Below are 16376 nucleotides of genomic sequence, written 5' to 3'. Positions count from 1 at the left end.
GAAAGACATGTCTAGTTATGGGAAAATTTTGGCTAGCTTGGAAACAGGTGAGAGTAGGCCATAGAAAAATGTCTGCCTCAACAAATTCTGTTTGGTCCATGTGAACATGGAAAAGTGGACATAAAATGATGATGATGATGATGATGGTGAAGAATAATCAAATATGTAAACCACACTACATCACTGATACTTATTTGGATAACAAGCAAGTATCACCTGCAGTGGTATTTGAACTCAGACTATAAAGAGGCACAACAACATACAGAAAGGTATTTTGTGATCACCTTACCAATTCTAGTAATACGAATGAAAGAACTACACACTCATTCCGCAATCACGTAATCTCATCATCATCGTTTAGCGTCCGTTTTCCATGCTAGCATGGGTTGGACGGTTCAACTGGGGTCTGTGAAGCCAGAAGGCTTCATCAGGCCCAGTCAGATCTGGCAGTGTTTCTACGGCTGGATGCCCTTCCTAATGCCATAAATTTTTTGACTCTGCAAAAATTATATGCATGTGTACATAAAGATGTGTATGTGTGTGTTTGTGAAGGTGCATGGCCCAGTGGTTAGAGCGTCGAGCTTATGATCATGAGGTTGTGAGTTCGAATCCCAGACCGGGTTGCGTTCTTAAGACACTTTATTTCACGTTGGTCCAGTTTACTCAGCTGTAGAAATGAGTTGTGACGTCACAGGTGCCAAGCTCTATTGGCCTTTGATTTCCATTGGATAACACTGGTGGCGTGGAGTGGGGGGAGGCTGGTATGCATGGGCGACTGCTGGTCTTCCATAAACAACCTTGCCTCGGAGGGTAACTTTCTAGGTGCAATCCCATGTTCAGTCATGACCGAAGGGGGTCTCAGCAGATATATATATATATATATATATATTACTCAACCAACCAGACTATCAGATGCTGTTACACATCGCCGGTCACAATGTGCTTTGCATCATTTTAGCCTTTGAATGACACCTTCCTGCTGATTAAGTGAGCAGGCCAACGAAATATTGCTAAGCATTTTGCCCGATGTACTAACAATTCTGCCAGCTCACCACCTTTATAATTATAATAATATCTAGGGCTTCATCACTCCTTAGGAGTGATGAACCCTTTCCTGGATTCCTTCCTCTGCTGGCTGTCTCTGGTCAGTCATGTCCATGTAGGGCCCAGGTAGTGTCTTTGATCAGCCTCTTGATCTTGTCCATTATTTTTGTGTCCATTCTGTAACCCTGATTGTCCTTCAGTTGCAACAATATGGCCAGCCTATCTATATTTATTAATATCTTTGGTGGTTCTTATGATGTCGTTGACTCTCGTGTGCTGTTGAATCCAAGCATTGGTTTTCTTGTCCCACAATGTAATGCCAAGCATGATTCGTTCTGTTTACCATTGAGCTGCAATGAGAGCATTCGTGATTGTTGTAGTGTTTGAGAACCCATGTTTCACTACCATAAATCTTCTCTGGCAGGATGTACATGTTGAAGATCTTTCTTTTAACCCTTTTGATACCAACCTGCCTGAAACCGCGTCTGGCTCTGTAATACAAATGTCTTGTTTTCATAAGTTTTGAATTAATATCTTCCACCAAACCTTAGTCACAATTTATGTTCCTAACACTAGCTGAATGATAACTAAGTTATTTTACTAAATTCTTTGTTATATTTAAAATAATTGAAAGAAACACAGAGCATCTCAAAATAATACAGTAACAAAAGGGTTAATCTTCATGGAAGCCTTAGGACTTTTCCACATTCCCAAAGGTTGCCCAACCAAGTGCTAAGTGTGTGTATGTGTACACACACACACAGATATCTTTTATCTTTTACTTGTTTCAGTCATAAGACTGTGGCCATGCTGGGGCACTACCTTGAAGAATTTTTAGTCAAATGTATCAACCCCAGTACTTATTTTTTAAAAGCCTGTTGCTTATTCTGTCAGTCTCTTTTACCAAACCTCTAAGTCATGGGGATGTAAACACCAGCACTAGTTGTTAAGTGATGGTGGAGGGACAAACACAGACACAAAGACACACACACATAGATATATATACATATATACCAGAGGCTTCTTTCAGTTTCTATCTACCAAATCCACTCAATGTGTGTGAGAGTGAGAGACCATAATCAACATCATCATTTTGATGCCCACTTTTCCATTCTTGCAGAGACAGGGACAATGCTCTTTCTGTTGATAATCTTCACTGGTTTTCTTGTAAGTTAATATTTCTGCTTGTCATCTTTACACAAACAGCACAATGGCCAGACATGTTTTTACGGAAAATTGCAACCAAATGGACAGGTTTTTTGAAAGTGACATTCATTCACAACTAGCACACCAAGGAGACATCAACATATACATACTTTATGTCTATCCACTTGTATGCATATGACAGGCTTCCTTAAGTTTCTACCTACCAAGACTTAGGTCAGACTGAAGCTCTATAAGGAGATATGTACCCAAGATGCTATGCCGTAGGACTTAACCCTAAACCCACAAAGCAAACATTTTAACCACAGAACTCAGCTTTCCTTTTCACAGCCATACCTGGGTAGATTTTTGTGTAGGGGCAAGCATGGCTGTATGGTAAGAAGCTTTCTTCTCAACCACATAGTTCCAGGGCTAGTCCTACTGCATGGCACATTATGCAAGTGTCTTCTACTATAACCATGGGCCAACCAAAGCCTTGTGAGTGGATTTGGTAGACAGAAACTGAAAGAAGCCCATCGTGTTTATATATATATATATAATATGTGTGTCTGTATTTGTCTCCCCATCAGCGCTTGACAATTGCTGTTGGTGTGTTTACATCCCCATAACTTAGCAGTTCAGCAAAATAGGCCAATAGAATAAGTACTAGGCTTAAAAGATAAGTTGGTCTGTTCAACTAAAATCCTTCAAGATGGTGCTCCAACATGATCAGTCAAATGACTGAAACAAATAAATTAATATTGTATACAAGGCTTTCCACATAGTTTACACACTGTAAAGTGGTTGGTTAAAAGGTTAGAGAGAGTGTAGGTTTGTGACGTCCTGTCTCTCAGGGGAGCATTCAATCTCTCTAGTGTCGGTGCCATCAGAAAATGCACATTGTATTCTCTGTAAATTGGTTATAGCTGGGAAAGATAACAAGTCATAAGAAACGCACCAGTCTTTAGGAGCAGTTGCTCCCAATAAGAAGTGATTCAAGCCTTGATGGTCAGTCTAACCTTCATCAGCATAGAAAACAAATTGAAAATGATGATAGGTACAAACATAGATGTGTAAAGAAGTTTGTGTCCCATCCACATGATTTTGAGCTCAGCTCCTCTTTATGGCATCGAGGGTGTCTTCAACTATAGTTTTAGGCTGACCAAAGCCTTGTGGCTGAATTTGACTGACAGAAACTGAAAGAAGCCTTTCATATGTACAGTTGGTATGAATGGGATTTCAACTCAGTGTGTAGAAGGTTGAAACAAATACTGCAAGATATTCTATCCATCACTCTAGCAACCTAACAACTCTACAAATTCATCACTCCAATCCAGCATTGATAAAGTCAGTCATTAATCCAGCATTGATAAAAATAAAAAACATGTATCAGGATCAATATTTTTATCCATATTCCTAACTTCTTGGCATGGCCCTGATTTTGTGCCAATCATGTTTGTTTATTGCATATCTCATGTGATATGTCATTGCATATCCCATGATATATTATTTCATATCATGTGAGAGTAGTAGATTATGACAGAATTGTTAGAGCATCAGGCAAAAATATTTTTGCAGATTTGTTCCGGTTCTTTAGATTCTGAGTCCAAATCCAGCTGAAGTCAGCTTTGCATTTCATCCTTTCAGACATTAAAATTGAAGTAATTGACTGACCCCTAAAGATTGCTAGCCTCCTGTCTGAGTTAGAAGCAATTACTTCATGATATGAGAGTGATGGATGGTGGCAGTATTGTTAGAGTGTCAGTCAAAATCCTTGTGATACTCTTTTACTTGTTTCAGTCATTTGACTGCGGCCATGCTGGAGCACCGCCTTTAATCGAGCAACTCAACCCCGGGACTTATTCTTTTGTAAGCCCAGTACTTATTCTATCAGTCTCTTTTGCTGAACCGCTAAGTGACGGGGACATAAACACACCAGCATCGGTTGTCAAGCAATGCTAGGGGACAAACACATATATATACATATATACGACGGGCTTCTTTCAGTTTCTGTCTACCAAATCCACTCACAAGGCTTTGGTCGGCCCGAGGCTATAGTAGAAGACACCTGCCCAAGGTGCCACGCAGTGGGACTGAACCCGGAACCATGCGGTTGGTAGACAAGCTACTTACCACACAGCCACTCCTGCGCCTATTCGTTCTGTTTGTTTATAATCCTGAATTCAAATTCTACCAAGGTTCTCATTAGCTTTTTGTCCTTCTCATGTTAATAAAAGATGTAGAAAGTTAAGTACAGAAAGAAATTTCATTGACTATTTCGTCCTTGCAAATTCTTGATCTTGTGCTTATGTTAAAAATCATTATTTGGTTAAATTCTAATATTCTCTGAATTTAATTCTTACCTAGATTGACTTAACCATTCAGTCTTCATTCTTCCCAAAGCAGACGACAGGTTGATATAATAAGTACAAGCCATGCACTGGGGTTTCTTATTAAATCAACTGTTTCCTCCTTCTGTAGCCTTATGAAACTGCTGGAGACTGTGGTCAAGCCCTGGCTGGAGAGGGTTGCTTGCTGGAATGCCATGTGTGGTAGCAGGATTTGTCTCCTTGCCATATCTCTGGAAAGGGGACAGAAATGGTCGTGAGAGGATTTCTGCTTCACCAGCACCGAATTCTTTCCTTCTAATTCCCTCAACTTAACCCCATGGATTACTATGTGAAGAGTGTGGTTGAGAAAGACACCAACTGCTCTGCCTGCAACACCAAGGCTGAGCTGGTGACCAAGATCATGGAGGTGTTCAAAGATCCTCCCAGGGACATAGGGAAGAAACGCATGCACCGGGTTCTGGATCTGTCTTGAGGCCACAGTGGAAATGAGGGTAGCTACTTTGAGTAAACTGTTATCTCCCAGCTATAATCCAGTTGATATTTTTTGAATTTTATAAAAAATTTCATTTTTGGATGAGATATTACTTTCTTGTCCTTTTATGCACACAAACACATTAAATATGTACATGCGTTTATGTCTCAATGTCTTCACATTGCATGATAATTGTAAATGACACTGTCATACAAGTAGTGTTGTTTGATCTTTCATGAAAATAGTTTCGAAACAGATGAGGGTTATTGACAGAAAGAACATCCAGCCTCAACAAATTCTGTCTGATCCAGACAAGTATGGAAAAGTGAACATTAAAATGATTATATATATGATATTGTTGTTACTTCTGCTTTTCAAGCAGCATGTTATGGACAAATATTTTACTTCTTTGATAACGCAAGAATACACTACACCTTATTCTACAAAATAGGATAAAGGTTCAGCCATGGCTGTATGATTTAGAATTTTGTTTGCATCCACATTGTTCTCGATAGAGCCCTGTGTGAAAACTTGAGCGACTCTCTTCCTTTACAGTTTCTGTTTGTTCCATATCTTGTGAATGCACTTGGGTATGTGTGTGAGTTTGTTTCATCTAAGACCAGTCTGATTTATGCTACTGCAAAAGAATGTTTGATGGCAGGTATGGGAGAATAATCTGTGGCCATTATCTCTGCTGATCTTTTGCAGATCACAGTTGATACCCACTCCAACTGATACAAGAAAACCATGGCAAAGAAGGAAAGTGATGGTGGTAGATCTAGTCTAAAGGCTTGCAATACTAAAGCCATTCAAAATCCAGGCAGTGGTGATAAACAGGGTGGCATCCTTGGCCTTCTTTGTTTCATTTCCTACCATACCTGGGAGATTACTATCTGTCTTCAACCTCTTTGCTGGAATATCATTATTGCTTCATGCTGTACAATTTGGTCAAGTTTTTTTTTTGTTTTCCTATCAAATTATGAAAAATATATTCCATTTCAAGCAACTGTATCTATGCATGCATGTACGTATAAATCAGTCATGAGCAACCTGCGACCCTGCTTCTCGAAAAAGGTTTTCCTTGCTAGTATAAATAAATGTATGTACGTACGTATGCGGTTTAGTACACGGCAGCGAAATTTGAATGTAGTATAAAAGTGCGCACATGCATATCATATGTGCATTAGCAACAAATATGAGAAGAAGGAGGAGGAGGGTTACTGCTTGTTATCGAACCCAGTCGCCTCGATTCTTTCGTAACAATTTTCGGTGAGAAAATATGAGCGTCGAATGTTCTTTCACACCCAGTTTATAAGAAAGATTTATGTCAAACCTCTGCCACCCTAACTATTAAAATAAACTAAAAGAAAAGAAACAAAAGACCATATATAAGAAATTTAAATCAACATTTTATACACACACACATACCCAAATATATACATACATACATACACGCTGCTAACAATTTTCAATCCTTCACCAAAGTAGCTACATCACACTTTCATGCAACAAAGAAGAATCGAGGCAGAAATGCAATACAAATCAAAATGTTTACTAGACCGAATGCTTTCCGCGGTATCATCCGGGTGGCTGATTGCTCGTTTTTGGTTCCTAAATCAAATTATGAAAATTTTTTTTTTTTTTGCTGAATTATTATTCTTGTTGGTAACAAAGATAATTAGTTTTATTTCAGTGCACTGCACTGGTTATTTTTATTTATTTCACTCCCAGAAACCTGATACCTGACACGTCTCTGTGTGTGTGTGCGTGTGTAATATATATATATATATGTATGTGTGTAATCTGATTTAACTGAAACAATTTATAAGGATACCATCAGTCGATTAACGATGTATCCTAATTTCGCCAACGATGATCGCGTCACCTGTTTAGAAATCGCAACCAAATTTTTTTTCTCAGATCACACCCAACTTTTTTTTTTATGAAAAAAGAATTTAAAAAATGGATAACGTGTTTCTAGATACACTGTCTGAAAGTAAAAGAAAGGAAGGAGAGAGGGCGACGGTCATGGGAGGAACGTCTTCGATCGGCGGTTAACTTCATTGGCGCTAACTCGGTACTAAAACATGAACACTATTTCGAACTGGACAATCAACCTTTTCTATAATTTTCTTGTTGGTTTATATAGTTTCGTACTAATGTTATTACACTCATATAGCGTATGGTATAGCCTCTATGGTAATATTAACCGCGTCTTCCACACTGTCCTTCCTTTGTATCAAATGGTACGGTGAGATTTGGTTGCTATCTCCTGTAAATTAAAGCGATCGAGAGGCGCCTTCGTCTATATCACGATTTCAAATGTCTTATTGCTGAAAGGCTGCTTAGTTGGTTTGTAGTGTGCAGTAATGTTACTATTCTCATGGCCTGCGTGGTGATATTATTAGCTGCGACGTCTATACAATGTCCTTCCTTTTTAATCAGATGGTTAGAGTGAGATTTGGTTGCTATCTCCAGCAGATTAAAGTGTTCGAAAGGCTCCCCTTAGTCGACATCTGTATCAGATTATTGTTCTCGTTTTTTTTAAGTTTCCGCAGTTAAAATACAAAACAACCATTATTAAGGTGGTGTGTGCTTTCGCTTGAGAATCACCTCAGCAACACAGCTGCAAGCTTTGCCAACCACCACCGACACTGGATGGCGCGTCTTGCTAGCAAGCTGATTGCTACGACGACTGCTAACCCGGAAGACAAGCCCATGTTTTTCCATTGGCGTTTCAAAGTGGCCGCTCGTCGCTGGTTGGCTGACGAGAATGACGTAAGGGATTTCCAAATGTTGTTAGAGAAGTTAGGATGGTACATCGCTGATGGTGGTAGATGTGGCTAGTTTGCCATACTCGTTTTCAATAACTGGGGAAAAATCGCCGTCATCATCCAATGTCTGAAGGTAAATATCGTTGATTTCTTCTCTCCACACATTGGATGTTCCATAAGTTAGGATATTTTCGTCAGATGTTCGACCGGGGCCGCAGGTTTCGTAGTTTTTCAATGTACATATGTAACAACATTATATCCGTGTCGTGTGCCTTTTTTTTTTCTTCTCTCATTGACGTGAATGCCCAACCATAATATTGCAATTGCTATCACACTTATATCTATCCAATATCTACGGGCATTTTATCCTCTTCTTCTGATCTTGTTTGTTGTCAAAACGGTGACCAGAAGTAAATATTCCTTTTGTGCCGATTTTGCTTTTGTTTGACCGGTTGTTTATTTTGTTTACCTATTTCCCCTCTTTTCCCCCCATCGAAGCATCAAATCGGGGTGACCTACATCTTTCATTTGTATATATATATACTATATTATGTGTGCTGCGCGTGTATATAGATGTATATATATATATAAATATACGTGTGCTATTTGGTACGATTTCTGAAAAACATCACACCCATTTATTTAAATAATAACACACATATACAAATCTATCTACACATCACTTATATATATTTACATACGTTTCCATACAAACACATCAACTTTATATCTATCTCTGCATTACATGTTATTTTGGCTTCGTTCCAGTCGACCATAAAATATTATCTGGTTCAAATATTTTTCCTTCTCTATAGTCTTCTTCTATGTTCACGTGAATATAACAGTATATATATATACTATTTATATATATATTAAACAACATGATTTTGTGCAACTTTAATTTCTGATCATGTCTTCTTGCTTCCTAAACAACCAAAAACTAAAACGTAACGCACAAACAGAAGAAAGAAAAAAAAACTAAAGCTAGCCAAGGCTTCTTTTCTATTCTCTGAACATCGTAGATTGCCAATGTTCTCGTTAATTCATTTCTGAAAAATTTATCTCTATTTTTATCCGTCTGCTTTTTTTTTTTTTGGTCTCTCTCTCTCTCTCTTTTTACCATCTTTTTAATCTTTTTCCTGCCTTAATTAATGTCCGTCTGGTAAATTTTCTTTGTAAAATGTTATATATTTTTCTTTTCTCCCTGTGAAATTCTTCGTTCTTAGTATTAACAAAAAAAGAAAAATAGAATTGAAGTAGTTTGTTTGTTGTCTGTAGTAGTGCAATTTTATATATTGTTGATAAAATAAACATAGGCTGGCTGAGAGGAAAATATTTGTATGGTGTCTCTCTCTCTGTTGTGTTGTATTCGTTCGTTCATTCCGTCCTTCCATCATACAAATTCTTCCCCTCCCTCTCTCTCTCTTTCTCTCCTTGTAGCGCGCTTTATTTCCTATGCAGTGTCTGAGCGAGTCGACTGGGCTTCAAATTCAAAAATGAACTCGACCTAACACCACCTCCACCGCCACCACCAGCCGTCGACTACACATTTCAACAATCACAATAACCCCCCCCCCGCCCCTCTGTCTCTGTAGCTTCCTCTTTCTCCCTATTTTTCCTCTCTCTTCCTCACCCTTTCTCCTTATTTCTTTCTTTTCTTTCTCTCTCTCTCTGTAGCTTCCTCTTTCTCCCTATTTTTCCTCTCTCTTCCTCACCCTTTCTCCTTATTTCTTTCTTTTCTTTCTCTCTCTCTCCAATCTATTTCGTTTTTCTCTTTTCTCTCTATTTTTATCCCTTCTTTTCGTGTTCCACTTTTTCACACCTCTCTTTCTCTCTATCTCTATCTACACTTCTCCCACTTCTCTCTCTCTCTTTTTCACTCCTTTTGTTTCAGGACTTTTCGCTCTCTGATTTCCACCTCTCACCCTTAGTGTTTCTCATTCTCCTCCTCCCCCTCTCTCTTTCTTTACCTCTCTCCTCTTAAGTCCTCCTACCGCCATTCCTTGTCGTCTGTTCAGTGAAAACAAAAAACAAAAAATCAATGAAATCTTCAGTTGTACAATTAGGTTTTATTTCTCTTTACTTCACCACGTCTAAAACATGGCATTAAACAGCTCTTTTCTTCACGTTTTACATAGAGCTTGTTTTATATATATATATAGGGTGGAACACGATTGGTATGTAGAAAGTCAGAATATTAGACTAGCCCGACATACGTAGATGTTCGTTGTCAACGTTCTGGACGATTCCACTTTGTACTCTATTGCAGGGGTAGGTGAGGTTTGTTAGCAGTCATGGATTCTTGTTTATCTTGCACATACATATATATTGAATACTCGGTAATTGAGCGAAATAAACATTTTCTGTACACACACAATGGGCTGAATATATATATATATATATACTTCCGTAATGTATATGTTCGCAGGTATATATATATATATTATGTAAGTGACTGTATGATACTTATGTTTTTTTTTTTTCTTGTAGCCTTCTCGATAGTATTTTATTATACATTTGTGTGTGTGTGTGTACGTACACATACTGCTTACTCGAGTTTTGTCGATTTCGTAAGGGACGATTGGTGATGAGTGACACAAATTTTCTTCTAAAAAGGAAACTCAAGACGCCTCAATGATCTAGTGATCCAGGGACAAAAGAAGAGTATGATATCTTTCCCTCCACATGAATGTGTGTGTGTATATTATATTCCTTCGAAACTGATGATTCATTTCGATGAGCTCAGCTACATTTATTTATTTAGCGAGCCAACGGGGGGACGGACGTCTTCGTGGAGGCTCGACATTACTAGAAATGTCAAATAAGTCCCCATTAAATCACATCCCGCTGTCCTGGAAAGCTAGAACACTTTTGGATAACATAATCCCGAGTACATTGTTCTTACGAGTGAACAGAGTAAAGATAGGATGACCACGATTGGATCACTTTGATGGTAGGTCTGTCCGATTTAGGATGACCTCAGGCTAAACTGGCATTCAGTTTTCTGTGGGTGTTTCTTCCATTTGTAGGGTGTTAAGTTTGTGTATCAAAACATGTGTGTGTGTGTGCTCACGGATTATTTCTGCATTCATAAATTACTAGTGGTATTTGTTACCTTTTAAATGTTAATAAATGACGGACCAACAAACAGGAGGAGGAGGGGAGAGTGGTAAAATGAAAGAAAGAAAGAAAGAAGCTAAACTAAGGAAACAGTCGAATGTCTGTCTACGAAGAACGAAGACAGCCATCGGAGAAATGAAACACAGTTTACTGTACCATAAATAAATATATATTTCAGGAGGAAGATGATAGCAACAAGAAGAAAATAAGACATTAGCAGTAGATTGAACGAGTTACATTCTTGACATATATATATACACACCACACACACGTCCCTTTTCAAAACGCCTAACACTTTGGTCCAGAGGCCTCAGTAACTTCGTAGAGACGACAAATTGTACTACATAAACATTTTAATACAATTGACATGCGGTGTATGTATGTTTAGAAAAGATGAGGAGTGGGTTTCGTAGTGTAACGATGCCAAGTTTATTGTCACGAATGTCTTTATATATAAAGTATGTATATTTCTGTATGTTTATATATAGATTACAGCGTACGCGTACAAACTTGTGTATAAATAAAGCAGGGTGTTGTGATAGCTTTTCTTGCTCTGTAATACAGCACACACACACACATATATATATATACTTTTATGTCTTACGGTAGGAGATGAGAATCGCTGTTTAAAATTAGAAGTGGATGCAATACACGAACACACGAAGGCGTTGTTTTGTTTCAGCTGTCCTGAGACGTTCTGGCCATGGCCATCATTTTAATACTTTTACCCCCCCCCGAGCTTCAGTGCACTCAAAAGTACATTGTACAACGCCTTTCTTCACTTTTTAACACCGAGTAAAGTGGAAGGAGATTTCGCTGCTATTTCTAGCATGTGTTGTGACTATTTTAGAAGCTCCCCTGGATGGCGTTGTTAATGTATGGAGCATGTTCTACGAATGTGTGTATACATTAGTGGATTGACAATAGAAACGCACAACATTCAAGCGCGTATATATATATATATATATATATATATATATATATATATATACACGGATAGAGGGGGGGGAGAAAACTGCGTGTTTAATATGACGACATACATATATAGGTTAAGGTTTCTTTTTTTCCTTGTTTTGTAAATGTTCAAGTTTACTGTGTAAAGATTAAAAAAAAAACTACGCGGTAGATAATGTGTTTAGATTTTCCTTTTCTTTAAACCGTCGCAAATATATTTAATAAATATACACTCACTTTATATAACATAACAAACACTTCATGTCAAAAAAAGGGCTCCGATCACCAGCGAAGACGTGGTGCTTAGAGGAGTGGCAATTAAGGTTATATATATATATATATATATATATGTGTGTGTGTATATAAGTTCTGTAATTTACTACAGTCCGCAGGATTTAATATACGTGTGTATATATACAAGAAACATAAGTACACGTAAACATATACACAGTTGTGTATATATATCTATCTACATATGTTCGGCTACTATTGTTTCAATTTATCTTGTGTATTTTGATAAACGTGTTATGGCATGTATATATATATATATATAAACATATACACCCACACGCAATGTGAAAGTCTTAAGAATTGTACGTGCACACATAATCCCACACGCACATCGTATGTCTGTGTGTATACATTATGTGACCATGTATCTATAAATATATATATTTTTTTCAGTTTTTTTAAAAATCAGAACACTTAAGCTCTTACTGCTTGCCCTCGTTTTATCAAATTGCATCGTTTCCGTTGCTTGGTTCATCGTTACCGCCTTTCACCAACACCACCATAACACACTGAAGGGGAAGGTCGTTGATGTGGCTGCCACTCGTTCTTGTAGTAATTACAACGACGAAAGACTCTTATACTTTGGTCGTTCGGCCTGCTAGAAATAGATGCAGATTAGTCACCCTGAGTGTGAGGAAGGAAGGACACATTACGTTACTCTTAACCAACCAAGGAGTTCCTTCGTGGTCGTTGGATGCTAGTTAAATAAGTCTTTCTCTCCCCCTCGGTTGCACCCCCACCGTGGTAGAGAAAGGATTTATTAAGTAACGTAGTAAAAAATGGGATGGCCATGGCTGGAATACTTTTAGATCTTCGGCCTGCTTTTTATCAGAGTTGACCCGGGGCTAAACAACAATAACAACAGCGAGCGTTGTTGGCCTGTACTCATTGTCTCTGCTGTCGTCCACTAAATGTTTTCCACGCTCTTTCTATCTTTGTCTCTCCTGTTTCCTCCCCTCTTACATCTATTGTTCGAGCAAACTAGACTGCTATATTACAACTACTACTACTACCATCGTTTCTGTCTTTCCAACACTAGAAGTGGAAAGTACTTTGGCTAGCTATACTCACATGTATATTATTACTTATTATATATATATATGTTAGAGAGTTTCACTATTATTATTATTTTACCTTGCAATTCCCATTTCTAATCTTTATGCTTTTCCTTACTAATAGTTATATAATATATCATGCATGTAATTGTGTATGCGTTTTTATTAATCTGTACTGAACACTACACACATATACATACATATATATATATATATATATTTAGTGTAGGAAGGATTTTAGGCCCCATGGTCGTAACCTCAACCGTGCTTTTTCTGTTGTGATTTTTGCTACCCAGGTATCGGTTATCATTTGAATAATCCGTAATAAGATAATTCATTTATCTACTTCAATAACTATATATATATATATAGCTTTCGATTTTTTGCAATTTGTCGAAGTTCATTTTAAAACATTGTCTTCATACATTACCATTTTAGAGAATAAAGCATCTCTTCTATAAATGTCGTTGGTATTATTAATGGGCTTATTAAGTTCTGCTGTTGAATTTCCCCTCACTCGGCTGTCTTACTAAAAATGAGTTTGGCTTATGTAAACTTTACTTCGACATTTCCTCTGATATTTTCGTTAATGAATCACCCGTACCTCCTCTTACTGTACAGAAACACATTCGTTTGTTATTTTGCATGTATGTATGTATATATATATATATATATATATTTAAACAGGTATTTGCAGACACGTCTCTGTGATCTACTTTTAAGTTTTATATATTCTTTTTTTACGAATAATCATGATGGTCACGAAACGTTGATGGACCCTGGGAGGTTTTACTGTTCTTAACAAAATTATTATTTAGTGTTCAAAGAAATTTGGGAGATAAAATAAGCTTAGAAAAAGATAAAATTAGCGTCACGTACACACACAGGCATGAGGTTTCTGTAGTCAAGAAATAGCGACGTAATTGGAACCGATTTCCTTGGAATGGAATTCGAAACAATTTTCTTAGACTCCTAAATACCACACGACCAAATCATTTCCCCCACACCCGTTTTCGTATTTAAGTTAGGTTTTGATATTCTATTACTTTAATAACGATATTTTATTACTTGATTGTTTTTTTTTAAAATACACATTTTTTTTTCCTTGATTGTGGTCCCTCGAGTTTTATATATATATATGTGTGTTTCTTTTTCAAACAAACCTTTGCTTGTTCTGCCATGTCAGAAAACCTTGGTTAGCAGTGGTGGTGGAGTGATAGTAGTCTAGGTCGGTGGAGGTCCTATTAAATATCTCCTCTCTCTCTCTCTCTCTCTCTCTCTCTCTCGTTAAACATAGTAACATAACCAGAGAGGGTCTTCTCGTTGCTATTGCTATATGCTGACTGTTAGTGATGGTGGTGGTAGTAGTAGTCGTAGTAGTAGTAGATAGTACTGTAGTGGTGGGCGGAGGCAGGCAACCAGCGACACACTATAATGACCTCGGCTCGTTAGCAAAACCTTCCACCGAACCAAGCTAGCCAAACATATTTTAATCTTTACCTCTTACCGCTCCTCATCCTCCTGTGCCACGCGTTCTCCCACCTCTCCCTCCCTATCTTTTTGTTTTGTTTTGTTACTTCTTCATACTCTCTCTCTCCCCCCTTTTCCTCGTCTATTTCACACCTCATCCTTCTCCTCTCCCGCTACGCTTTGCTTCTACTCAATCCTCCGCCTTCTCCTCTCTCTTGTCCGTCATCCTCCTCTCCTTCCGTTTCTACCTCATGTTAATCCAAAGCTATTTCTATATGTATTCGTCCGCTCTTAGATACTGTTCTTTTCTTTCTCTCTCTCTCTCTCTTGATCGTTTCTGTTCTAATACGTATTTTTTTTCTTTCGAAACGGTTATCAAATACACTGCAACGAAAATTTGTACAGGTGGGGGAAGGGCTTTCATCTCCTATATATCTTCACTTCCACACGCCAATCAATCGCTATGAACACCATACCTTGTGTTTTTCAAAATCTCCTTAAAGCTATGTAGTTTTAAAACCTTGCATGATTTTTCTACAATGCTCCCACGAAATATATTTCTTGTACGTGTATAAGGATTAATTACTGTTAGTCTTAAATATTTCCTTTGTTTAAAATTTTCTAAAACGCTACAAAATACAAACCCCTCTTCATCTAACATTATCGATCAGTCATTTTTTTATTGGCTGTATTGCGTCACCAAAGACATTTCTCTCTTTCAACCGTTTTATGCTATATCCCTACGGTTTCATTTTAAAAGCAATTAGCCCTAAACTGTTTTCTTTTCTCGAATATGAAGTGGTTGTGAGTGTAAATTGACATGCGTCGTCTCCAAATAAGTGTCTTAATGTACTTACTGTTTGAAATATTTAATAACTACATCTATTTTCATCTATGATTTATTAAAAAATGTCCCATTGCCTCTTCCTCTTACTTCCGTGGGGAAAAAAAAGATTAAGTCAATGAAAGTACTTTATTGTGTCCACGCCGAAAGAATGAATGGGCGATCCTTCAGGCAACGAAAAGATGAACACACACGCATGCATGTATACAGTGTACCAACATATATCAGTTGACCTCTGCAGCTATTTGAACTCAAGACAAGTATAAACACTGCGAAGCTTTCGACTCTGACGATTCTGCCAACTGAAATGGAGCCTACAAGCGAAGAACTTTTAAGAATCACCAAATCAATTATAACCACCCACACACATTATTTATTTGATGTCTCACCCCCACCCATGCGATGGGAGTAAAAATGATTTTTAAACGCCTCCTCCAAAGGCACAGTACCGACTTACCGCACTTATTCACACTAATATGCAGGGACTTGTATTTCGTTTACTTATTTAAGTAGATTTAATATTTTGTTTAATTTAGAGGGTGTTGGCCAAGGTGACCACTCCCGGTTCGGAAAAAAAAAATCAATAATCCTGAAAGGCTTCGGGACCAACGGTTCCGGAAAATCGATGTTGTACCTGTGTTATAGATTAACTAAGTTCCAGACGTATCAGCCAACGGAATACCATCGGTCTCCTTTTGTTATTGTTTATACCCCCCCACCCTGATTCGAGCCACCTGGCCTATTAATACAACCGTGATAATCTTGATTTTCTTTTTCATTGTATTTTCAGAGGCATTAGTATATCAAGAACTGATATTCATGTCTCCTTTTAAAAAGGGGAGGGGATAAAAAGAAACG

At 37.8% G+C, this 16376-nt stretch overlaps 1 protein-coding gene across 6 annotated transcripts in view; it reads left to right on the top strand.

Moving 5' to 3' along the window:
* LOC115219634 (paired amphipathic helix protein Sin3a) overlaps positions 1-16376 on the top strand; it is a 193601-nt gene that overhangs the window by 65308 nt on the left and 111917 nt on the right. For 4 of the 6 annotated variants that reach the window (XM_029789789.1, XM_036509704.1, XM_029789786.1 and 1 more), the window contains exon 1: positions 7775-7917. The exons of the other annotated variants lie outside the window; for them this stretch is intronic. The gene's annotated coding sequence lies outside the window, so the exon portion shown is untranslated. Of the gene's footprint in view, positions 1-7774; positions 7918-16376 lie in introns of those variants that run through there. 6 annotated transcript variants of the gene reach the window in all.

The sequence above is a fragment of the Octopus sinensis genome, linkage group LG15 (assembly GCF_006345805.1).
Source record: "Octopus sinensis linkage group LG15, ASM634580v1, whole genome shotgun sequence".
In the NCBI taxonomy this organism is placed as follows: domain Eukaryota; kingdom Metazoa; phylum Mollusca; class Cephalopoda; order Octopoda; family Octopodidae; genus Octopus; species Octopus sinensis.
Note: the sequence above shows the minus strand (reverse complement) of the source record. Positions and strands in the feature narration are given on the sequence as shown.